Source organism: Tachyglossus aculeatus, chromosome 1 (genome assembly GCF_015852505.1).
Source record: "Tachyglossus aculeatus isolate mTacAcu1 chromosome 1, mTacAcu1.pri, whole genome shotgun sequence".
Classification (NCBI taxonomy): Eukaryota; Metazoa; Chordata; class Mammalia; order Monotremata; family Tachyglossidae; genus Tachyglossus; species Tachyglossus aculeatus.
In genome coordinates, this window is record NC_052066.1 from 85,668,754 (window position 1) to 85,695,119 (window position 26,366).

Below are 26,366 nucleotides of genomic sequence, written 5' to 3' on the forward strand. Positions count from 1 at the left end.
AGGGGGAGGCTAATGGTGAGAGCAAGGTGTTGCCTTTTAAACACTAAAGGGAAATTAAAAAAAAACAACTTTAAGGTGCTGCAAAGTAGTGATGGAATGAGACGAAGAGGATGATGTAGATTCTTAACGAGACTACAGGAATGTGTGACAGGCCATACAGAGGTTTGCCACAGGAGGTAAAGAATAATAAAATCCTCTGATTACTCATAAAGCAGCATAGTTTATTGGAAAAAGTTCAGGTCTGGGCATCAGGGGGTCTGAGTTCTAATCCCAGCTCTCACTTATCTGCTGTGTGACCTTGGATAAGTTATTTAACTTCTCAGTTTCCCATCTGTTCTCCCTTCCACATAGTCCCTATCCCAAAGGGGGCTCACAATCTGAGTCCAACTTGATTATCTTGTTATCCACCTCAGTGCCTAGTAGGAGTGCACATGCCATTTAACAAATTTAACCATATAAAAAAAAATCTGGGTAACTGAAAAAAATGAAACTATAGGGCAGTGACAATAAAATGGATGGCCTAGAAAACAGGAATCAAAGTAAAAGTATAAGAGTTTCCCTGATTTTCATAGAAGCATTTAATAATTCGCAAACCAGGGTCTCGAGGTATTCCTCCTCCTTGCAGACCCTAACAAGGCTGCACCACTGTTCTTCCTTGGTCTGCCGCAGTTAGAAAATTCTTCTGGGTGTCTTCCTTATGGGCAGCCTGGCTAACCAGCCATCTAATGATTTTGCTTCATAAAATTTGAAATCACTCTCAAATTGATTATTCTCTAAAATAATATTCATCCCAAATCGCAATCTGGAGGCCAGAGGCACACATGTGATCAGCACACTGGCTGGTGATAAAGATTTGCTGAAATGATCACTCCTGGTTTGATTTGGCTTATTTCTAAAATAAACTCGAAATTAGAAACAGATTATTGGTTCTTTAATTTTCTTTTCTGATTTTTCTTTGTAGTTATTGTGGAAAAGTGACAGGGCGGGAGCCAGTTACTCAACTGAATGTGCGTAAACTTGGGCTCAAATTGTGTTTTCATTGGAGCTGAGGCTTCCATGGAAGATTGTGGAGGTTTCTGAGGAGATCACGGAGACAATCTGGCAAATTCTGGAATGTTGCTTGCTGGCAGCCTGAGAGTCCTGATTAAGACCACAGGTGCATAGAACGATCCAATATTTTCCACCACATTTGAAAGTCCAACATTAACTAATGTTAGAAATGGTAATAGAAAAGTAGTGTGGCCTAGTAGATAAAGTGTGGGCCTAGGAGGTAAGGGATTAAGACCCCAGCTTCACTTACCTACTGTGTGACCTTGGTCAAATTGCTTAATTTCTCTGTGCCTCAGTTTTGTCATCCATAAAATGGGTATTAAATACCTACTGTCTCCTCCCCTTAGGCTGTGAGCCGCAAGTGGGCGGGGACTGTCACTGGTCTAATTGCACTGTATCTACTCCAGTGCTTGGCATATAGCAAGTGTAACAAATGTCACATTTATTATTAATTCTTAGTATTATTAACAATAATAGAATATGTTTAGCATGTATTTTAGTTTAGATACTGAGGAGAAGGAAAAGCAAAATGCAGAACAAGTAAGCGAGAATCACCCCATGAAGCTAAAACTAATTCTAGCTAAAATTTCTAACTAAAAACTAAAAACTAAAGCTAAAACTTGTTCCAATTCTGGCTCTGCCACTTTTCGCTGGTGTGAACTTTGGCAAAACACTTAACTTCTCTGTGCCTCAGTTTCTTCACCTACAAAATAGGGATTAATACTTGCTCCGTCCCTTCTCCCCTCCTTAACTTCCATCTTCAACCGCTCACTCTCCATTGGTTCCTTCCCCTCTGCCTTCAAACATGCTCATGTCTCTCCCATCCTAAAAAAACCCTCTCTTGACCCCACCTCACCTTCTAGTTATCGCCCCATCTCCCTTCTACCATTCCTTTCCAAACTCCTTGAACGAGTTGTCTACATGTGCTGCCTTGAATTCCTCAACACCAACTCTCTCCTCGACCCCCTCCAGTCTGGCTTCCGTCCCCTACATTCCACAGAAACTGCCCTCTCAAAGGTCACCAATGACATCCTGCTTGCCAAATTCAACGACTCATACTCTACCCTAATCCTCCTCGACCTCTCAGCTGCTTTCGACTGTGAACCACCCCCTTCTCCTCAACACGCTATCCAACCTTGGCTTCACAGACTCTGTCCTCTCCTGGTTCTCCTCTTATCTCTCCGGTAGTTCATTCTCAGTCTCTTTTGCAGGCATCTCCTCCCCCTCCCACCCCCTTACTGTAGGGGTTCCTCAAGGTTCAGTGCTGGGTCCCCTTCTGTTCTCGATCTACACTCACTCCCTTGGTGACCTCATTCGCTCCCACAGCTTCAACTATCATCTTTACGCTGATGACACCCAGATCTACATCTCTGCCCCTGCTCTCTCCCCTTCTCTTCAGGCTCGCAACTCCTCCTGCCTTCACGGTATCTCCATCTGGATGTCTGCCCACCACCTAAAACTCAACATGTCCAAGACTGAACTCCTTGTCTTCCCTCCCAAACCCTGCCCTCTCCCTGACTTTCCCATCACTGTTGATGGCACTATCATCCTTCCCATCTCACAAGCCCGCAACCTTGGTGTCATCCTCGACTCCGCTCTTTCATTCACCCCTCACATCCAAGCTGGTCTCAGCTCCGCAACATTGCCAAGATCTGCCCTTTCCTCTCCATCCAAACCGCGACCCTGCTCGTTCAAGCTCTCATCCTATCCCATCTGGACTACTGCATCAGCCTCCTCTCCAATCTCCCATCCTCTTGTCTCTCCCCACTTCAATCCATACTTCAAGCCGCTGCCCGGATTGTCTTTGTCCAGAAACGCTCGGGGCATGTTACTCCCCTCCTCAAAAATCTCCAGTGGCTACCAATCAACCTATGCCTCAGGCAGAAACTCCTCACCCTCGGCTTCAAGGCTCTCCATCCCCTCACCCCCTCCTACCTCACCTCCCTTCTCTCCTTCTACAGCCCAGCCCGCACCCTCCTCTCCTCTGCCGCTTATCTCCTCACCGTGCCTCTTTCTTGCCTGTCCCGCCGTCGACCCCCGGCCCATGTCATCCCCCTGGCCTGGAATGCCCTCCTTCCACACATCTGCCACTTCCTCCCTTCAAGGCCCTACTGAGAGTTCACCTCCTCCAGGAGGCCTTCCCAGACTGAGCCCCCTCCTTCCTCTCCCCCTCCTCTCCCTCTCCATCCCCCCGCCTTACCTCCTTCCCTTCCCCACAGCACCTGTATATATGCATATATGTTTGTACATATTTATTACTCTATTTATTTATTTTACTTGTACATATCTATTCTATTTATTTTATTTTGTTAATAAGTTTTGTTTTGTTCTCTGTCTCCCCCTTCTAGACTGTGAGCCCACTATTGGGTAAGGACCGTCTCTATATGTTGCCAACTTGTACTTCCCAAGTGCTTAGTACAGTGCTCTGCACACAGTAAGTGCTCAATAAATGTGACTGATTGATTAGCCCTATGTGGGACAGGGAATATGTATGACCTGATTATCTTGTATCTACCCCAGTGCTTAGTACAGTGCCTGGTCTCACAAGCCCGCAACCTTGGTGTCATCCTTGACTCCTCTCTCTCATTCACCCGACACAGCCAATCTGTCACTAAAGCCTGCCGGTCTCACCTTCACAACATCGCCAAGATCCACTCTTTCCTCTCTATTCAAACAGCTGCCATGTAAGTACAATCACTCATCCTATACCTACTGGATTACTGCATCAGCCTCCTTTCTGACATCCCAACCTCCTGACCTCTTCCCACTTCCGTCCATACTTCGCTCTGCTGCCGGATTATCTTTCTACAGAAACGTTCAGGGCATGTCACCCCCCTTCTCAAAAATCCCCAGTGGTTGCCCATCAACTGTGGTATCAAACAACAACTCCTTACTATTGGCTTCAGAGCTCTCCATCACCTTGACCCTTCTTACCTCTTCTCCCCTTCTAGATCTCAGCCCAAACACTCTGCTTCTCTGGTGCTAAGCCTGTCTTGCCGCCAACCCCTGGCCGTCATCCTCTGTCCTGAAATGCCCTCCGTCCTCATATTGGCCAAACAATCACTCTTCCCCCCTTCAAAGCCCTACTCAGTTACTTCATCTATAAAACTGGGATTAAGACTGTGAGCCCTATGTGGGACATAGACTGTATCCAAACTGATTGCCTTGTATCTACCCCAGTACTTTTTAGTCTAAGACGTGCAATGAAGAGGGCTATATAGTGGTGTTTGGGAGGCCAGGAATAATAATGAAAACAATAATTATGGTGTTTGCCAAGAATTTACTAAGTGCCAAGTACTGTACTAATCCCTGGGTAGATACCACATAATCAGGTTTGCAGTTATTTTGTTTTTTTTTTTATTTTTGACTAACTGCAACAGGATTCATGCACATGTTTCCCTTCTCAAAAACACCGTCCTGGGAATACCCGAGCCAGCCATGTGATAGAAGAAACAAAAGGCTTTTTCAGGGACTCACTGTTTACATGATTTTGGAATTATTATTTTCTCTCCTAGTTAAATTTAGCTGGGATCAGTCTCTAAATTATTACCATAATTACTATTGTCAACATTATTGTTATTATCATTATTATTATTGTAGTCATTAAACACTGTACTAAGCACTGAGTTATCTAGAAGATAACCAGGTCAATATAGCCCCATTCCCAAATGGGGATCACAGTCTAAGTGAGAAGGAGAACAGGAATTTAGCCCCATTTTTATAAATGAGAAAACTGAGGCAAAGAAAATTTAAGTGACTTGTCTGAAGTCCCACAGCAGGCAAGAGGCAGAACTGGGATTTGAACTCAGGTCTTCTGATCAAAGAAAATATCAAAGACTGTATAATGCAGCTCAGTTCAGAACAAATGTCATGTGTGTGTGGTGGGTGGGGAAGAAAGGAGGATGAGGTACCAAGAACAGAGAAGGACAAGGAGTAAGTTTTGGGGGCAAGCATTAGCACTGTATGCCTAATTGTTGATAATGGTATTTGTTAAGCGCTTACTGTGTGTCAAGCACTGTTCTAAGTGCTGGGATAGATACAAATTCATCAGGTTGGACACAGTCTTTGTCCCACATGGGGCTCATAGTCTTAATCACCATTTTACAGATGTAGGTACTGAGGCCCAGCTAAGTTAAGTAACCTGCCCAATGTCACCCAGGAGACAAATGGTGAAGCAGCGTGGCTCAGTGGAAAGAGCACGGGCTTTGGAGTCAGAAGTCATGGGTTCAAATCCCGGCTCTGCCAATTGTCAGCTGTGTGACTTTGGGCAAGTCACTTCACTTCTCTGTGAACAGAGCTCTGCTCTAAGCACTGGTGTAGATACAAGTTAAATAGGTTGGACCCAGTCTCTGTCCCACATGGGGCTAACAGTTTCAATCTCCATTTTACAGATGAGGCAAATGAGTCCCAGAGAAAAGTGTGTGTGTGTGTGTGTGTGTGTGTGCACGTGCGTGTGTGTACACACATAAGTGTGCTTTCAGAAAGCTTTCAAAGTGGGGAAGAATTGTGTTCCTGGAGATTTGAAGGGAGAAGGACCTATAGACTGGTTGGAGAGGCACAGTGTAGGGTGGTAATACAAATAAGCCATGCCACGTTCGACACCACCACCTAGCAGTTGTATGTGGCTCAATGACACAAGAGAGATCAACCCGAGCTCTGAGCCATAAAAAACATGGTCCTGCCCCTTTTCTAGGAGCAAACAGCTCCAGAGATGGACAAATTGCTCTTCTTGGATTTACACAAGATTGGTGCAATATTTTGTTGTTCTTATACTGCAGCTTGCAAACCATCTGCCCTAGGCCTCTTGTAACAGTAGGATTTTAGAAGAGCTTTGAAGAAGGGGAGGAATATGTGGACAGGGAAGATTTGTGAAGGAATAGATCTCCAGACAGGGAGAACTGTGGGAGCAAGGGGAGAGAGCTGGGAGAATCGAGAGCGAGGAATAATTAGAAGGTTTCCAGTTGCAGATAGATTTTAGCCAGGTTTGCTTACCTGTTGTGCATATAATAGTATTCACTGTTCAGTTTGAAATGAAAATGAATAGTGATGGGAATAAAGCAGATATGGAATGACCTGACTGAAAAAAAGCTTTGATCTCTCTTCCCCACAAGAAACCTACCCACTAGATAGTCTTGTCAATAATATCTCTAAGGAAAGAAATAAATAGTATTTGCCTAGAACCTAACAAATGAATAGGTACACTAAAACTGCCCAGTATACTAAGGAGTAACTTGAGGAATGATAATTATTAATCATGGGAACACCTGATACTTTCATTTTATGAATGATAGCATTTCTATAGCACTTTATTTATTGCATTTAGATGAGTAAGAGGATTAAATTGCAGCCACAGAAATTTATGTCCAACCTCAGAAAGCATTCTGAATTTAAGAAATAGCTCCAGGAAGGAAATGGAATAGTAGTTGAATTAATTGAACACTGACTGTTTGGGGAAAAAAAATACATTGGTGAAACGTTCTCTGCCCAAATGCAGCTTGCACTAAGAATGTGGATTTTGTTCGAAAATGTGGTGCCATATTTTGTGAATTTACCCTGTAATTTGAACCTCAAATTCTCTGTGGATAGGAGTGGAGTTGGCTGGACCTCAGTTCTGAGAGCCACTGGTAAGGTTGGGGGGGGGGGGGGAGAGAGGGGGAGAGGGAGGTGGAGAGAGAGAGTGAGAGAGAGAGAGAGAGAGTTTGTGTGTGTGTGTGTGTGTGTGGTGTGTGTGTGTGTGTGTGTGTGTGTGTACATGATGGGAGGAGCTCTTGGCTGGTCCCCCAAACCTGAAGTTTAGTTTTCTTTCCTACTTTGGAGAGCTTGGACTTGCCACAGAGACAGGCCATGTAGGAGAACTTGGCAAATGGCAAACAACTCAACCGCTCTGCCTCCCACTTTTTATGGTACTTGTTAAGTGCTTACTATTTGTCAACCACTGTTCTAAGCACTAGGATAGGTACAAGTTAATTAGGTCAGACAGAGACCCTGTCTAAGTAGGAGGGAGTCAGAGTTTAAGTAGGAGGGTGAAGGATTGAATCCCCATTTTCCTGGTGAGGAAACTGAGGCCACAGAAGTTAAGTAACTTGCCCCAGATCACACAGCGGACACATGGCAGGGCCAAGATTAGAACCCAGGTCCTCTGATTGAGCCCTAACCCTTGGAAACAACTGTTTTGTCCATGTCTCCCCAATCCTCAAGAACCTCCAGTGGCTGCCCAGGTACCGTCGCATCAAAGAGAACCTCCTTAGCATCAGCTATAAGCACTCAATCACCTTGCCCCTCCTACCTGATTTCTTACTACAACCCAGCTTGCTCCTTTAATGCCAGTTTACTCACAATACCTCAATCTTTTCTGTCTTGCTGTCACCCTCTCACCCACATCCTTCCTTTGGCCTGTAACTCCTTTCCTCTTCAAATGTGGCAGATGATCATTCTCCTCTCCTTCAGAACCGTATTAAAGGCCTCTCCTCTGAGAGGCCATCCCTCACTAAGAACTAATTTGTGCTTCTCCGACTACCTTCTGCATCACCTTGGATTTGTACCGTTTGTTCACTCCACCCTCAATCAATCAATTGTATTTATTGAGCTCTTACTGTACTCAGAGCACTGTACTAAGCACTTGGGAGAGCACAATCTAACAAGACTGGTAGACGCCGTTCCCTGCTGACAGTGAGCTTACAGTGTAGAGGGGGATGCAGACATTAAGATAAATAAAAAAAATATGGAATTGCACATAAGTGCTGTGGGGTTGAATTGAGGGTGCAGATCCTTCAATTACAGCATTTATGTGTGTAGCCATAATTTATTTATATTAATATCTGACTCCCTCTCTAGCCTATAAGCTTGTTATGGGCAGGGAACATTCTGCTAATTCTGTTGTATTGTACTCTCCCAAGCATTTAGTCCAGTGCTCTGCATATAGTAAGTAATCAATGAATACCAAATGATTGATTGCACACAGTAAGTGCTCAATAAATCCTATTGATTGATTGATTGACTGATTCAGGTGATTAATGTGGGAAATTTCATACTTCTAAAGAAACTACACCTTTGTGTCTTGTCTTTTGTTGTCGAGTCATCTCCGACCCATTGCAATGCCATGGACACACCTCTCCCAGAACACCCCACTTCCATCTGCAATCGTTCCGGTAGTGTATCCATAGAGTTTTCCTGATCAAAATATGGAAGTGGTTTACCATTGCCTTCATTTGCACAGTAAACTTGAGTATCCACCCTCGACCCTCTCCCACACCGCTGCTGCCCAGCACAGGTGAGTTTTGACTTGTAGCAGATTGCCTTCCACTCGCTAGCCACTGCCCAAGCTAGGGAATGGGTAGGCCCTCTGCTTGACTCTCCCTCCCGTAGATGAGAGTGGTAGAGTACACCTTTATAATATCCAGATGTCATCCAGAGGGGCCCCTCTCAACAGCCTTTCCTCTCACCAATATTCCTAATTAGGAGATGGGGCTGAAGGGCCTTTTCTGGTGAGGTTAACGAAGAATTACCAGTGAACTCCCTCCAGACTCAAGCCCCAGGATACAGTTACAGCTGTGAGCATAAGCAAAGCCCGTCCAAACCTTCTTGGAGTTGGAGCCTGGAGGGAGTCCTCTGGGAACTCTCACTTAATCCTGATTTATATGTCACTATGGCTTAAGCCAATATGACTCATACTGCCCGTTGACTTATAGCATAGAAAATAAGTGTATCTCCAACTGTTCTAAGTGACCTAGTCATGTTAATGTGGAGGGGTACAGTTATGCCCTTTGGATATTCTGTCTCCCCTGTTACTCTCCCCCATTCCCCACAAAACAGAAACCTCCTCCATGCCCCCCCCCCCAAATATACACACACACACACACACACACACACACACACTCTGGAACTGGCTCTTCCCATTGTTTATTTTATGGTACTTGTTAGTGCTGTGTGGTAAGAGCTGAGGTAAATACAAGTTTATAAGATAGGATACAGTCCCTGTCCTGTCTGGGACTTACAGTTTAAGTAGAAGGGAGGAGGATTTATCCCCATTTTACAGTTGAGGAAACAGACACAGAGAAATTAAACGACTGGCCCAAGTTCACACAGCGAGCAATTGACAGATCCAGGATTAGAATACAGATTTGTTTCAGCATGGCAAAATAAGAGTCAAATTTGGGTGGAGTGGAAGCAGTAGATAGGACATATATGGTAAAAGAGGCTGTTGGAGTGTTGCAAATTAACTGGTGAACCTCCAGCCCCATTCATCAGAGGAAAAACAGCAGAGCTATCAAGTGGCACAGAGCAGTATTACCTAAAAGATCCTATTTGATGCTATTGATGCCTGTCTACTTGTCTTGTTTTGTCACCTGTGTCCCCCTTCTAGGCTGTGAGACCATTGTTGGTTAGGAATTGTCTCTATCTGTTGTTGAATTATACTTTACAAGCACTCAGTACTGTGCTCTGCACACAGTAAGTGCTCAATAAATACGATTGAATGAATGAATGAATGAATAAAAGAGGAACTAAGTACTTGCTATGTCATCCTGCCTTGGTCCCTTTAGTCATCCCCTCTTCCAGCCCCACAACATTTATGTACATATCTGTAATTTATTTATATTAATGTCTGTCTCCTCTTCTAAACTGTAAGCTGGTTGTGGGCAGGGAATGTGTCTATTATATTATGTTGTTCTCTCTCAGGTGCTTAGTACAGTGCTCTTCACATAATAATTGCTCAATAAATATGATTGACTGAATGACTCTCTACTCTAGGGTGTCTTAAGGGTTCAGTGGATACCAACACCTAAGATTCTCCAAAGAGACTATTGTTGCTGACATTTTCAACCCAGTAATAACAAAAATTATGATTTTGTTAAGCTCTTACTATGTGCCAAGCACTGTACTATGCACCGGGGGGATACATGCAAATTGGGTTGTAGGAAGTCCCTGCACAACACGGGACTCATAGTCTCAATCCCCATTTTACAACGATGTAACTCAGACCCAAAGAAGTTAAGTGACTTGCCCAAGGTCACACAGCAGACATGTGGTGGAGCCAGGATTAGAATGAGTGCTGCTCTTCCCCATTCAGAATGATGAACTACAGAGTCAACTTTAAGCAACTGAAAGTCTAATCACAGTATTCTCACTGTCCCAGTGGACTGTCTGACTATATTTTTCCTCCTCTTGGCTATACAATAATGATAACTTCCTAACAATTTTGATTTTCTTCGCACCACTAATTAGCTCTTTGTGCTTCCTATGTAAATTGGACTTTCACATGACATCTTTATATCCTGGGCTCATTTTCTTGTTGGGTCTTGTTTCTGCCCTAGGTCTGCAATTGTTTTTATTACTGGTGGAGGAAGGCCTTGGAGATAAAAATCTATGGCCTTTGATGTGATTTTCTGTTTTCTGGAGTACAATATTTGATTAGCTCCCATTTACGGAGTTTGTATCCATCATTCCAGCAGTGCCACAATTTAGTCTCCAGATGAAAAAAAAATTGCAAATACAATTACAAAGTCTCTATTTCTGCTCCTCCCTCACTATATTGGATCTGTAATGCAGCAATGTATTTAAGTATGTATGTACACTCAGGCTCCAGTGAAGGGTGAAATAATTAACATGTTCAGCAAACAGCAATTAACTCTGGAAACACTTGCAATCAGGCAGTGAACATCAGTGCATCATGATAAGAAACGTATCTTTTATGCCTTATGAAAAGAATCTCATGTAACAGGAATCTTGAGGGGAAAATAAGACTCTGCTCTGAATTTCAACATGAGAAGGAGCAAAAGCAATCAACAATTGCTTTTTGATCATAATCTCTGTGACTGTGGGAAGCTCAAACAGGCTTTAGGGCCTAGTTGAAGCCTGCTCCCACATAGGTCCCATTCCTGTGCACACAGGCCTGCTCGGAGGCAGGGGAAAGGAATGTAAAGTTATTTTCAAACTTTGTAATTCTCTGAGAGGGTTGTGGTGCCCCTTTTTCTAGGAAGGCATTCAAACTTGAAATGCAATAATGGGGAAGGTTAGAATTATTACAGAAATTTCACCCTGATCACCTGGGTCTCTTACCTCTGGCGGTTTGTGCATGAGAGCTATTTTCTTTGTGTTGCCTTTTGTGAGATGGATAAAACAATGACTCCTGAGAGAGACTGTGGTAGTTGAATTTATACCTAGACTTAAGTAGTGGTCTAGTCCTATCCATTCATTTTGTCTGTGATTGTGCAGTAAGCCTATGGGTAATGTACACTGCCTGGCCTGAGATATGGATTCAGCAATTTTTATTTATTCATTGAAAATAAATCATAAAAATACATTAGACACAGTGTGGCACCGAAACAGAATCCTGAATTATGTGACTTCTGGTGGCACATATTTCTTCAAGACTTATCATGTAAGTATTACGTGAACCAATCAATTGTTTTATTGCTCAGGGCCTTCAAGGCAAGCTTTTTGGCTATCAGCTGTTTTAAACTCATGTGAGATTTTGCCCGAATCCCCAGTTCGGCTTTTTTTTTAAAAAGTTTCTTTTCAAAGATGGCGTAGTTCTTTTTGCTGCAAAGTAAGGTATCTGGTCTAAACTTTTGAAACTGCAACAAATTAGAGCACATGAAGCTGGAGGGAGGTGATGGAGGAGTAAGGAAAGGGGCGAAGAAGCCATAACACCAATAATAAGGGAGCTAAAATACATTTCAATAATATCTCACGTAGCATTGCCTTTATATTTTTGGGAAACAACACGCCTTTAAAAATGAAGGAATTATTGGGTATTGAGAGGATAGGATCTCCAAATCCCAGGCTTTTTTTGCCTTAAAAACATGGAAAATGCAGCATTTAAATATCACCCCCTTAATGTACCTGCAAAAATAGAAGTTGCGAGTGCCCCTTCCTCTTTTCCCCAATCTCTATTTTCTTTACCTAATTCTCTCACTCCTCAAAACTCTACTCCTGTTTCATCTTTCTCCAGCTTCACAGCTTCTTTCCAACAGGAAGTTTCCTACCTTCTTCTTAAACCCATCTGGCATTTCTGACCCTCTTCCCTTTTACCTCCTAAAATCTTTCACTCATACTCTTCTCCCCATCTTCACTTCCATTTTTTTCTATAAAAAATATCACTTTATTACACTTTTAATTTTTTTTTTTTACAAAAAATTCAGTCCACATTCCCCACTCCTCAAGAACTTCCATGATAGCCCACCCATCCCCCTATCACACAGACACTCCTTTCCATCAGCCTTACAGCTCTCAATCATTTTGCCCCCTCCTAGGAAGCAGCATGGCATAGTAGATAAAACAATGGCTTTGGAATCAGACGGTTATGAGTTCTAATTCTGGCTCCACCTCATGTCTGCTGTGTGAACTTGGGCAAATCACTTCACTTCTCTGGACCTCAGTTACCTCATCTATAAAATGGGGATCGAGACTGTGAGCCCCACGTGGAACAGGGACTGTGTCAACCCGATTTGCTTGTAACCACCGCAGCATTTAATACAGTGCTGGCACATAAGCATAATACCACAATTATTATTATTACCTTACCTCACTGCTCTTCTACTACAGCCCAGCTAATATACTTGACTACTCTAATGCTAGCCTTCTTACTCTACCTCAGTCTCATCCATCTTGCCACCAACCTCTCACCCACATCCTGCCTTTGGACAGGCACAACCTCCATCTTTATATCTGACCACTTTATTTATTTTTGACCATGTAGCTGTAACTATTTTTTATGTTCATCACCCCACTGGAGTTCCTTGGTCCCCCTACCTGTAATTTATTTTAATGCCAGTCTCCCCCACTAGATTACAAGCTCTTTGAGGGCAGTGACTCTATTGTACCATACTCTCCCAAGCAGCTAGTACAGTTCCCTATATACACTAAGTGCTCAATAGATACAATTGATTCATTGATTGTGGGCAGGGAATGTGTCATTTCATTATTCGGTATTTCCCAAGTGCCTAGAACCTTGTAATGCACCAAATGGGTATTCAATATATGCTACCACTAGTACTTAATCACCTCTACCCCAGACAATTGTTCCTGATACCTTAGTTATGTCCTGTCTTTCAACTCTGAATATTACTCCTTAGGGTGTTACTGCTGGGATGGTCTGGACAGATAGGCTAGTTGAGCCAAGTAGAAGTTGAGAAGAGACTTTCAACTCCCTCCCTATCCTCCTAGAACCAGAAGAATTGGCTCTGGGGCAACAATGAGCAGGGCTTTGTGTTCAGTCCGTAGGTTTAGGTCATCCAGAGCAGGAGCCCAACAAGCCTTTGGACAAATTAGTATTCAAACAGCCTTTGATATTGCTTTTAGATATAAATTGTTTTCCTCCACTTCTTGCTTCCATCTTTGTCTCTCAAGGTATCATTGTTCTCTAATCAGGCTTTATGACCCAAGCCAGCTGGTTGGTAGTGAGAAACTATCTCATGCTAAAGGTTTAATGTCTTTAACTTAAAAAAAAGTTTTTTCCTCAAATTAACTTCCTTGAATTTGACATATCTAACCACATATTCTGGTGTTTGGTAGTTGTATGTAAACCGCGTTTTGATGAATTAGTGACTTCTGAAAATGTTTGCCGTTTGAAGTTTCAGCATGTATCCTAATGAATTCCTCAAATTAACTGACCTTGAATTTGACTAATCGAACCACATATTCTGGTGCTTGGTTAGATGCATATAAACTATATTTTGATGAATTAGTAACTTCTGAAAATGTATGCTGGGTGAAGTTTTAGCATGTGTCAGTGAATTCCTCAAATTATTTGTTAAGTGCTTACTATGTGCTAGGCACGGTACTAAGCACTGGAGTGGACACAAGCAAATTGGGTTGGACACAGTCCCTGTCCCATGTGGGGCTCACAGTCCCAATCCCCATTATACAGATGAGGTAACTGAGGCATAAAGAAATAAAGTGACTTGCTAAGGTCACAAAGAGAAGTGGCGTGGCTTAGTGAAAAGAGCATGGGCTTGGGAGACAGAGGTAGTGGGTTCTAATCCCAGCTCTGACACTTGTTAGCTGTGTGACTTTGGGTAAATCACTTCACTTCTCTTTGCCTCAGTTATCTCATCTGTAAAATGGGGATTAAGACTGTGAGCCCCATGTGGGACAACCTGATTACCTTGAATCTACCCCAGTGCTTAGAACAGTGCTTGGCACATAGTAAGTGCTTAACAAATACCATCAGCATCATCGAAGTGGTGGAGCTGGAATTAGAACCTATGTCTTTCTGATTCCCAGGCCTGTGCTCTATCCACTATGCTATGCTGCTAATTTACCAAACCACATATTCTGGTATTTGGTAGATGCATGTAAACTAAGTCTTGATGAATTAGTGACTTCTGAAAGTGTATGCTGAGTGAAATTTTAGCATGTATCCTAGTGAAGCATTCTTTGATTCTAGCTGGGCAGGGACAGCTTTTGTGATTTTACATAGTTAATAATTATAATAATAATTATGGTACTTAAGGATTTACTATGTGCCAAGCACTGTGTGCAAGACCATGTTGCTAATATTTGTAGGATCTTCTATTTTTTCTATTATAGTTATTTCTCAACAGAATAACTTTTTTATATATGTGATTTGTATTAGCTCATATTATTGTCTTCCCTTCTGGACTGTGAGCTCCTTGTGGTACGGGTATAGGAATACCAACTCTGTTGCACTTTACTCTCCCAAGCACTTAGTATAGTATTGTGCACATAGTAAGTACTCAAATACCATTAATAGATTGTTTGATATAATTACAATAAAAATGTTATTTGTTAAGCACTTACTATGTGCCCAAGCATTGTACTAAGCATTGAAGTAGCTACAAGGTAACCAGTTTGAACAGAGTCCACACAGTAAAGTATTAAGATTTACAGTGCCATGGACAGAATTATGGTTTGGAGGGGGAGTTCAATGCATAACAATCTGTCTTGTTTCAAACATTTATGTACAAATCACATCCTTAAAGAACAGTCAATAACTTATTCCAGCATGCATGCTATTATGGGCATCTCATCTTCTAAATCAAGAAGAGTTCTTAGTTTATGAAGACGATGATACTAACAGTGAGATTAATTCATTCAATCATATTTATTGAGCACTTACTGTGTGCAGTACACTGTACTAAGTGCTTGGAGAGTACAATTCGGCAACAGAGACAATTCCTACCCAACAACGGGCTCACAGTCTAGAAGGGGAAGACAGACAACAAAACAAGACACCCAACCATTCATTTAAGGGAAGCTGAAAAGACTGATGGGCAACTGATATGCTCTGGACAGGAGTGGACGTGTGAAGATATCTTAGTGAGCTTATTCTATACAATGGAAACAAGTAATGCATAACCAATGAGTAACAGCATAGTCTATTGGAAAAAACACTGTCTCGGAAATCAGAGGACCTGGGTTCTAATTCCAGCTCTGTCAATTGTCTACTTTATGACCTTGGGCAAGTCACTTAACTTTTCTGTAACTTGTTACCTCACCTGTAAATTGAAGATTAAAGCTGCGAGCCTCATGTGGAACGTGGACTGTTGTCCAACTTGATTATCCATATCTACTCCAGTGCTTAGTTCAGTGCCTGGCACAAACTGCTTAACAAATACCATAAACAAACAAAAATGCTATTTTTACAAACCTTTGTCTGTAGCCATAGTTTCTGAAAAACCTCAGCAGTTTCGTTAAGGTGCATTTGTGAAATAAATGTTTATAAATCTCTGAAGTAAAATAGTGTTCAAGTGTTTTTGAACTACACATATGTGGAAAAAGAATTTGTGTTCCATCTTCAAATACCATTCAGTCTTTTCCTGTAGGACCCCATATGGCAAAATTTGGAAACTTTGTTCCTAAGTGACCCTGAACAGTAACTGCTTGTGTTGTCCAAATTTGGAGAGATGATTAGTAATAACCAAAAAGAAACCAATTGAAATCAGAAAATATTAAGTGAGATGGACACAAGAACATATAATCCAAGGCACTCATGATGACAAGTCAGTGAGAACGTGTATGTTCTGTGAATGAACCATTTTATAAATAGGACGAGGCATAAAACTGACCTTAGACCCTCTTATTGACATTCATATTGTGCAAGGTGGCAGAGATGATAGTAATTTTAATGAGAGCTCTATACTGAGTTTTTAAGTAGACAGAAGTTAGAGGGAAAAACAGGAATATTAGGTCTGAGAATTATTAAATTTATGCGTGGATACTAGGTCTCTAATTGGATATTAGAGGGAAAGTTAGGATGTTAGATGGGGCATTCATAACTATGAGAACTGTTGTCAAGATGGCATTATCAAATGTCTTCCAAGTATCTTTTGTTGTTACTGTCAGAGACAGAATGTTGGGTTCAGTGAACCACTTGTCTGATCGAGAAAGCTGTTTTTGATATTCTAGCAATGCTTCAGTATTGCTTTAGGAAAATATTCACCAATGACCCCATTTTTGCCAAACGTAACAGACTCTGCTGATTACAATCCTCCTCGGCTGCTTCGGACACTGTGGATCAATCCATTCTCTGGAAATTTCCATCCAACCTGGGTTTTTCTGACAGTTCTCCTTTTGTTCCTTTCCTTCCTTTCTGGTCAATCCATTTCAATTTATTGTATTAGCTTTTCTGCTTTCCCCTTATTAATCATAGGTACCCATCATTTATTAAATCACATTAACTGAGTGCCTACTGTGTACAGAGCCCTGCACTAAGTGCTTGGAAAAGTACAATACAGCAACACAGAATGAAAATCCCTGCCTGCAAAGAGCTCCTAAGGGGGTGGGGGGGTGAGGGGCAGGTATCAGTACAAATAAACAGACATCAATGTAAATAAAGTTACAGACATAGATATATATCTATATATATATAGATATATCTCTATATAGAGATATATCTATATATATAGATATATCTCTCTATATAGAGATATATCTCTATATAGAGATATATATAGATATAGATATATGTATAGATATATCTATAGATCTATCTATCTATATCTATATAGATAGATAGATCTATATATAGATAGATATAGATATCTATATCTATATATCTATAGATATATATCTATATCTGTAACTTTATTCATATTGATTTAAATACCAGCGTGACTCAGTGGAAAGAGCATGGGCTTGGGAGTCAGAGGTCATGGGTTCTAATCCCAGCTCTGCCACTTGTCAGCTGCGTGACTTTGGGCAAGTCACTTCAGCGTGGCTCAGTGGAAAGAGCCAGGGCTTTGGAGTCAGAGGTCATGGGTTCGAATCCCAGCTCCGCCACATGTCTGCTGTGTGACCTTGGGCAAGTCACTTCACTTCTCAGAGCCTCAGTTACCTCATCTGTAAAATGGGGATGAAGACTGTGAGCCTCACATGGGACAACCTGATCACCTTGCATACCCCCCAGCGCTTAGAACAGTGCTTTGCACACAGTAAGCGCTTAACAAATGCCATCATCATTATTATTATTCTCTGCCTCAGTGACCTCATCTGTAAAATGGGGATTAAGACTGTGAGCCCCATGTGGGACAACCTGACTACCTTGTATCCCCCCAGTGCTTAGAACAGTGCTTAGCACATAACATTTAACAAATGCCATCATTATTATATATGTGTGTATATATATGTAATATATACACAGTTACATAATACACACACATATACAATATACACATATATAATATACACATATATAATAATACACATTTATTCATTCAATCGTATTGATCACTTACTGTGTGCAGAGCACTGTACTAAGCTCTTGGGAAGTACAAGTTGGCAACATAGAGATGGTCATCATCATCATCATCAATCGTATTTATTGAGTGCTTACTATGTGCAGAGCACTGTACTAAGCGCTTGGGAAGTACATATTGGCAACATATAGAGACAGTCCCTACCCAACAGTGGGCTCACAGTCTAAAAGGGGGAGACAGAGAACAAAACCAAACATACTAACAAAATAAAATAAATAGAATAGATATGTACAAGTAAAATAAATAGTCCCAACAGTGGGCTCACAGTCTAGATATATGTATATATATGTGTGTGTGTTATGAGTTGGAGAGAGAGGGGAAGAGCAATGGGAGCAAGTCAGGGCAATGCAGAAGGGAGTGGGAGATGAGGAAAAATGGGGCTTAGTCTGCTAAGGCCTTTTGGAGGAGATGTGCCTTCAGTAAAGCTTTGAAGTGGGGAGAGTAATTGTCTGTCAGATCTGAGGAGGGAGGGCATTCCAGGCCAGAGGTAGAATGTGACCCAGGAGTCAGCAGTGAGATAGGGAAGATGGAGGCACGGTGAGAAGGTTAGCACCAGAGGAGTGAAGTGTATGGGTTGGATTGTAGAAGAAGAGATGAGAGGTGAGGTAGAAGGGGCAAGGTGTTGGACTGCTTTAAAGCCAGTGATGAGGTGGAGGTGGATAGGAAACCACTGGAGACTTTTGGAGACGGGGAAGGGGAGGTTGACATTTCCTGAATGTTTCTATAGAAAGATGATCCAGTAAGCTGAGTGAAGAATGGACTGGAGTGGAGAGAGGCAGGAGGTTGGGAGATCGACAAGGAGGCTGATGCAGTCATCTAGGTGGGATAGGATGAGTGATTGCAGTTTGGATGGAAAGGAAAGGACAGATTTTTCCATGTTAAGGCTCAGTCCTAGTCCACTTGTAGTCTCAATCTACATTCACTCTCTTGGGGAGCTCATCTGCTCCCATGGTTTCAACCACCACTTCCGTGTGAATGACTCCCAAATATATCTTGCTAGTCCCAACTCATGCCCTTCTCTGCAATCTCACATTTCCTCCATCATCGAGAAGGATGTCCTGCAAGCATCACAAGCATGGCATAACTTGAACCTTAAGAAATCCTTAAGAAATCCTCTCTTCCACCTAATTTTTCCATGATATCATTCTGCACATGCACATCCACATTTAGTGTTTGACCATTCATCTCAGGATAACAATGATAATAACTGTGTTATCTGTTAAGTGCTTACTATGTGCTAAGAGCTGGGGTGTGTGCAGGATAATCAGATCAGACTCAGTCCCTGTCCTACAAGGAGTACATTGCTTAAGGGGAGGGTAGAGCTTAGACTGTAAGCTCGCTGTGGGCAGGGACTGTGTCTGTTATACTATACTCTCCCAAGTGCTTAGTATAATGCTTTGCACACAGTAAGTGCTCAATGACTGATCTTCATTCATTCATTCAATCGTATTTATTGAGCGTTTACTGTGTGCAGAGCACTGTACTAAGCGCTTGGGAAGTAGTAGTTGGCAACATATAGAGATGGTCCTTACCCAACAGCGGGCTCACAGACTAGAAGGGGTAGACAGACAACAAAACAAAATAAATAGAATAAATATGTACAAGTAAAATAAATAGAGTAATAAATATGTACAAACATATATACATATATACAGTTGCGGTGGAGAGGGAAAGGAGGGGGCTCAGTCTGGGAAGGCCTCCTGGAGGAGGTGAGATCGTCACTTTACAGATGAGGAGCCTGATTTATTTATATTAATGGCCATCTCCCCTTCTCTTGGGCAGGGAACTTGCCTGTTAATTCTGTTGTCTTGCACTCTCCCTCCCAAGAACTTAGTACAGTGTTCTGCACATAATAAGCCCTCAATAAATACCATTGATTGATTGAAGAACAAAGAAATGAAGCACCATACCCAAAATCCCACAGCAGGCACATCATCATAATAATAATGATGGCATTTATTAAGAGCTTACTGTGTGTGAAGCACTGTTCTAAGCCCTGGGGACGTTACAAGGTGATCGGATTGTCCCACATGGGGCTCAAAGTCTTCATCCCCATTTTACAGATGAGGTAACAGGCACAGAGAAGCTAAGTTACTTACCCAAAGTCACACAGCTGACAAGTGACGGAGCACGATTTGAACCCATGACCTCTGACTCCAAAGCCCGGGGGTCTTTCCACTGAGCCACGCTGCTTCTCTTGGTGGAGCTAGGATTAGGTTTCAGCTCTCCTGACTTCCAGCCCAGTGCTCTTTCTACTAACCTCTCTCCTTCTTAAGGAGGAACTCCTGACACTCAGCTTTAAGGCACATAATCAATTTTCTCTCTTACTTTTCCTTGGATTGATCTATATCTTCATTTTACACCTGGAGAAATATGCAATTCCACCTTTAGGTAAACATGGTCTTTTCTATATGTTGCTAACTTGTACTTCCCAAGCGCTTAGTACAGTGCTCTGCACACAGTAAGCACTCAACAAATACAATTGATTGATTGATTTTAAGCAGAGCTCGATATAAAGTTCAGGAGGTTCTATATAAACTGATGTAAAAGAACACCCTACTGATTCAGGACTTTGTGCACTCTATTAGTATTAAGGCTGCCAAGTGACCTCAAGGAATATATAATCATAGGAGGAATCAATCAATCCCTGGTATTTATTAAACACTTAAAGGGAGCAGAACACTATACTAAGTGCTTGGGAGAGTGAAACACAAAAGAGTCAGTAGACACATTCCCTGCACACAAGGAGCAGCATAGCCTAATGGAAAGAACTTGTCCCTGGGAGTTGGAGGGCCTGGATTCTAATCCTGGTTCTGTCAATTGTTTGTTGTGTGACCTTGGGCAAGGCACTTAACTTCTCTGTGCCTCAGTTCCCTCAACTGTAAAATGGGGATTAAATGACTGTTCTCCCCTCTACTTAGACTCTGAATCTCATATGGGACAGGGACTATGTCAGACCTAATTAACTTGTACCTACCACAGAACTTGGAACAATGTTTGGCACCTAGTAAGTGCTTAGTAAATACTATATGAAAAGAGCTTACTGCCCAGAGGGAACCAAGGCAAACAAATGTATTCTAACACTAGAGAAAAGGTATAGATATAAATGCATGTCTTGTCTTATGCTGTCGAGTTGTTAGCAAGCCATAGAGACTCCATGGAAACACCTCTCCCAGAACGTACCATCTCCATCTGCAATTGGTCTGGCAGTGTAGCCGTAGAGTTCTCTCGGTAAAAATACAGAAGTAGTTTACCATTTCCTTCTTCTACGCAGTAAACTTGTCTCTACCCTCAACTCTCTCCACGATGCTGCTGCCCAGCAGAGGTGAGCTTGACCTGTAGCAGATTGCCTTCCACTTGCTAGCCACTGCCCAAACTAGAAATAGAATGGGTATACCTCTGCTTGACTCTCCTCCCATAGCCAAAACTGGTAGAGTACTGGAAACTCTCCAGGTACGATCTTGAGAGGGGATAAATATGTGCATACACCCACATACCTGAGTGCACTTGCACAATAAGCACATAAACACATTTTCATGAATGTACATACACACAAAGAGAGGCACACATACTTGAGGCAGTAACAGCAAAATGGACTGGCTTGGGTTCCATTTTGCATCTGGGCTCACTTGTGTTCAAGCTGGAGAGGTTTTATTGAAAAGGTGAGACCTAGATCACATATTTAATCATCATCATCATCATCAATCATATTTATTGAGCGCTTACTATGTGCAGAGCACTGTACTAAGCGCTTGGGAAGTACAAATTGGCAACATATAGAGACAGTCCCTACCCAACAGTGGGCTCACAGTCTAAAAGGGGAAGACAGAGAACAAAACCAAACATACTAACAAAATAAAATAAATAGAATAGATATGTACAAGTAAAATAGAGTAATAAATATGTACAAACATATATACATATATACAGGTGCTGTGGGGAAGGGAAGGAGGTAAGAAGGGGGGGATGGAGAGGGGGACGAGGGGGAGAGGAAGGAAGGGGCTCAGTCTGGGAAGGCCTCATTTAATGACTGAGGAGACATGAAGGGAAGGGAAGAGGGGGAGGAAGAAACAAAAGTGGGCAATGAGGCAGAGGTTAGCCTGTCAGAAGGTGAAGCTGAGGGAGTGAGACAAGGTGAGGAGATGGGCCAGAAAGAATTGGGCAGTCTAGGATGTACCTTGAAGCTCATAACTGAGTGTTAGTCTTGATTTGGATGGATGGATTGACATAGCTGGGAGAGATTTGAGGAATCAATTAAAAATAATTGAAGTAGGAGAAATGAGAGATCAGCATAGAGAAGCAGCATGGCTTAGTATAAAGAACCCAGGCTTGAGAGTCAGACATAGTGGGTTCTAATCCTGGCTCTACCACTTATCAGCTGTGTGACTTTGGGCAAGTTACTTCACTTCTCTGGGCCTGTTACCTCATCTGTAAAATGGGGATTAAGATTGTGAGCCCCATGTGGGACACCCTGATTACCTTGTATCTACCCCAGCTCTTAGAACAGTGCTTGGCACATAGTAAGCACTTAACAAATATTATTATTATTATTGTTGTTGTTATCAGGCTAACAGTAAGAACATGGAAGATTTGGAGACCTTAGAGACCCTGATAGACAGCAGCAATTATTTCCCTAAAGTTTGTGAGAGAGAGGATGACAATTTTTCAGAAAAAAAAAGAAAGCTAAAAAAAATCTTTATATAAACACCACAAAGTACATGTATTTTTTTTCAATTTGTGCTTCACAATTGAACCTCTTTGTGATTATTTTTATTTCTGTCTTCCCTGCTAGTGTGGGCTCTTTGTGGGCAAAGAACCTGTCACTTCTTTCCTTTGTACTTCCCAAGTGCTTAGCACCATGCATTGTATTGAGAGGGCACTCAAAATATGTGATTATGTCTACTCAGCAAACTATTTGAGCCCATTGCAGTAGTAACCAATGCAGTGGTTCAGACACTGCACACACACAAGAGAACTTTAAACTTTTGAGAGCAGGGGATGGGGAGTCAGAAGGACCTGAGGTCTAATCCTGACTCTGCCTCTTGTCTGCTGTGTGGCTTGGGGAAGTCACTTAGCTTCTCTGTGCCTCAGTTACCTCATCTGTAAAATGGGGATTAAGACTATGAGCTCCATGTGGGACATGGATTGTGTCCAATCTGGCCCAGCAATTAGTACTGTGCCTGGCACATGGTAAGCACTTAAATATTATAAAAAGGAGAGAGAACTTTAAAGCAGTTTTATCTTAAACTAAAGATCTCAGTGCTCTTGGAAGACAGATTGACACAATCATCTCTTCCAAGGAGGTGGTAGTAACCATAATCCAACTGTGATGTAACCTGAGCTTTGATGGAGTCTGGGTGAAGAGATCAGAAAGGGAGGGTAAGGTCAGAGTGGAGTTATGGAAGAAGGAAGCACATGATAATTTGATATTTGATTGAATTTGAAATGGGAATAACATTCCCTCCCCCCATTCCCTCCTCCTTCCCTGCTATATTCTGTGGGACAGGAATTGTTTCTCTTCCCAGAGTCTAGCACAGTGCTTGGCATGTAGTAAGCACTGAATAAATGCCACTGATTGATTATTGATTTAAGAATCAGTTACAGTAAGTATGCTTGCAGAACTGAACCTGTGCTACTTTTGCGTGTGTGCATATATGTGTACACACTCTCCCTCTCTCTCTCTGATCCAGAACTGAGCCTTGAGAGACCCCCATAGTTAGGAGGTGGGAGATAGAGGAGGAGCCCATAAAAGACACTGAGAATGAGTGGTCAGAGAGATAGGAGGAGAACCAAGAGAGGACAATGTCAGTGAATTCAAGGTTGGATAAAGTTTCAAGAAGAAGGGGGTGGTCTACATTGTGAAAGGTGGCTCCTAGTCAAGGAGGATTAGGAGAGAGTGGAGGTCCTTAGGTTTCCTTAAAGGGCTTTTTCTATGGAAAAAGGGGGGCAGACGTCAGATTGGAGGGGATTGAGGAGAGAAATTGGAGACAGCAGGGGTAAATAACTCTCTAAAAAAGTATAGAGAGAAATGGTAGGAGGGAGATTGGGCTATAACTGGAAGAAGCTGTGGGGTTGCTGGAGTTTTTTTTTTTAAAGGATAGGGGATACAATATCATGTTTGAAAGCAGGGGGGAAGAAACCTTTGGAAAGTGAACAGTTGAAGATGGCAGTCAAGGAGGGAGAAAGAGGGGCTGACCTGTTTAGAAAGGTATTCAGGGATGCGGTCAGAAGCACAGGTGGAGGGACTAGATTTAGAGACGAGGTGAGAGATTTCATCTTGAGTTACTGCAGGGAATAAAGGGAGAGTAGAAGAGGGTGAGGAGGAGCAGGGATTGGAGGGAGTAGGGGAGATCTTAGAGAGATCAAACCTGATGGTTTGAATTTTTTGGCAAAATATGTGAACAGGTCATTAGTGGAAAGAGATGATGAGGGCAGCAGGACAGGAGGTTTGAGGAGGAAGCTAAAAATCTGAAACAGCTGGTCAGTTTAGTGAGTATGGGAGTCAATTAAGCATGGCTTAGTGGAAAGAGCACGGGGTTGGGAGTTAGAGGATGTGGGTTCTAATCCTGACTCCACCACTTGTCTGCTGTGTGACCTTGGGCAAGCCATTTAATTTATCTGTGCCTCAGTTACCTCATCTGTAAAATGGGGATGAAGACTGTGAGTCCCACATGGGACAATTGGATTATCTTGTATCTGCTCCAGAGCTTATAACAGTGCTTGGCAGATAGTAAGCGCTTAAATACCATAATCATTAAGAAGAAGTATTGTTGTCTGGTAGCGGAGAGGGCTGAATTGAAGCAGATGAGAATTAATTTTAAGATGGAAAATGTCAGAGAGGTGTCTGGATTTCCTCCAACGGTGCTTCACAGATAGGGCACAGAAGTGGAAGTGTACTGTGGAAGTTATTCAGTGTTGTGGGCTAGAGTTATAATAATAATGTTGGCATTTGTTAAACGCTTACTATGTGCAAAGCACTGTTCTAAGCGCTGGGGGGGATACAAAGTGATCAGGTTGTCCCATGTGGGGTTCACAGTCTAAATCCCCATTTTACAGATGAGGTAACTGAGGCTCAGAGAAGTTAAGTGACTTGCCCAAGGTCACAGCAGACATGTGGCGGAGTCGGGATTCGAACCCATGACCTCTGACTCCAAAGCCCGTGCTCTTTCCACTGAGCCACGTTGCTTCTCAGCATATGAACCTGGCGGAGGGACAAAGAACAAGGGGATTCAGTTCAGTGGAGAGAGTAGTGTTGAGTGTGTCGACTTGGGCTTCAAGAGAAAGTATTTTGGGCATAGAGACCACATGCGGTAGGATGGCTGTAGAAAACCAGAGGAGGGCAAAAGAAGCTACGCTTTTGTACGGGAAAAAAACAGATTTGTGAGGGGTGCGTATATGGAAGAGAGCGCAGATGAGGAGGTTGTGGTTTGATAGAGGAATTTCAGAATTGCTGAGTAGGGATTGTACAGTTACTAGAGAAGATAGACAACATTAAAGGGTTTTGTTCAAAGTAGTAATAGGCTTTCTCAAGGGAATGAATTCACCATTTTCCAATCATTTTCCTGACATCTTAGACAACGTAAAGTAACATGAACAGGATGTAAAAATTAAGTGTTACTAATCCCTAAAGAGCACCTATTCCAGTTACTCTTCAACATCTGTCAAATGACAGTTCACTGTGCTTTCTATGGCTGTTTGTTATTTCTGGCCTGTTATTGAACTTCTATCCTGAAAGAGCAATTTCTATGGTAATAATTACAATAATAATATTTAAGTGCATACTATGCATCAAGCACTGAAATACACACTGTATATGCAGCTCAGAAAGAGTCCCTGCCCCACAAGAGATTCAGTCTAAATAGGAGGGGGAACAAGCATTGAATCCCCATTATACAGATGAGGAAACTGAGGCAGAGAGAAGTTAAATGACTTTCTCAAGGTCACATAGCAGTCAAGTGGCAGATCTGGGATTAGAACCTAGGTCTTATGACTCTCAAGCCCATGCTCTTTCCACTAGTCCATGCTGCTTCCCAAATGAAATTCTCATTGTACTTTCAAGCAACATTTAGGTTTAGGATGGTCAGCAGGGTTTTATGATGCCAGTGATTCATTTTGGAGCTGGAATTCAAACGAGGGACAGGTGTGGAGGCAGACAGCCAGATGATTCCAAGTCAATCTTCACCAGGCATTTTCTATAGCCACTAAGCACTAGATCACGTTATCTCAACTGTGCTATGGTCAGTAAAAACAGCTAATGAGAATAGGCTGGCCTTGATATGTGACTCCTAAGGGTGAAGACCTTGAGGGGTTTGGAGTGAAATGATTTGGCAAAACTTGTTCGGATTCCAATTCATCTTAAAATACCCCCAGACACTACTTCAAGGTGGCTAATGTGCAGTTTTAATGGAATGTAATGGTGGCTCCCTTAGGGTCTTCTCTGTGACCGTCCCCTTATTTTTTGTGAGATGGGAATACAAAACCACCCCAGTATATGACTTAGCAGCACTCTTGAGCAGTCACAGAGAGATCAGAGCATGAAGACACAAACACAGTAGTTTCCAACAGTGGAACGGTGTCAGAGCAAGTCAGTGAATGGAA

At 42.3% G+C, this 26,366-nt stretch overlaps 1 non-coding gene across 1 annotated transcript; it reads right to left on the bottom strand.

The window, feature by feature from the left end:
* Positions 1–21,102: 21,102 nt before the first annotated feature.
* On the bottom strand, positions 21,103–21,239 carry LOC119937553. The gene has a single exon (XR_005454155.1). It is a non-coding gene; the product is annotated as a small nucleolar RNA SNORA7 (small nucleolar RNA).
* Between the last annotated feature and the right edge of the window lie 5,127 nt (positions 21,240–26,366).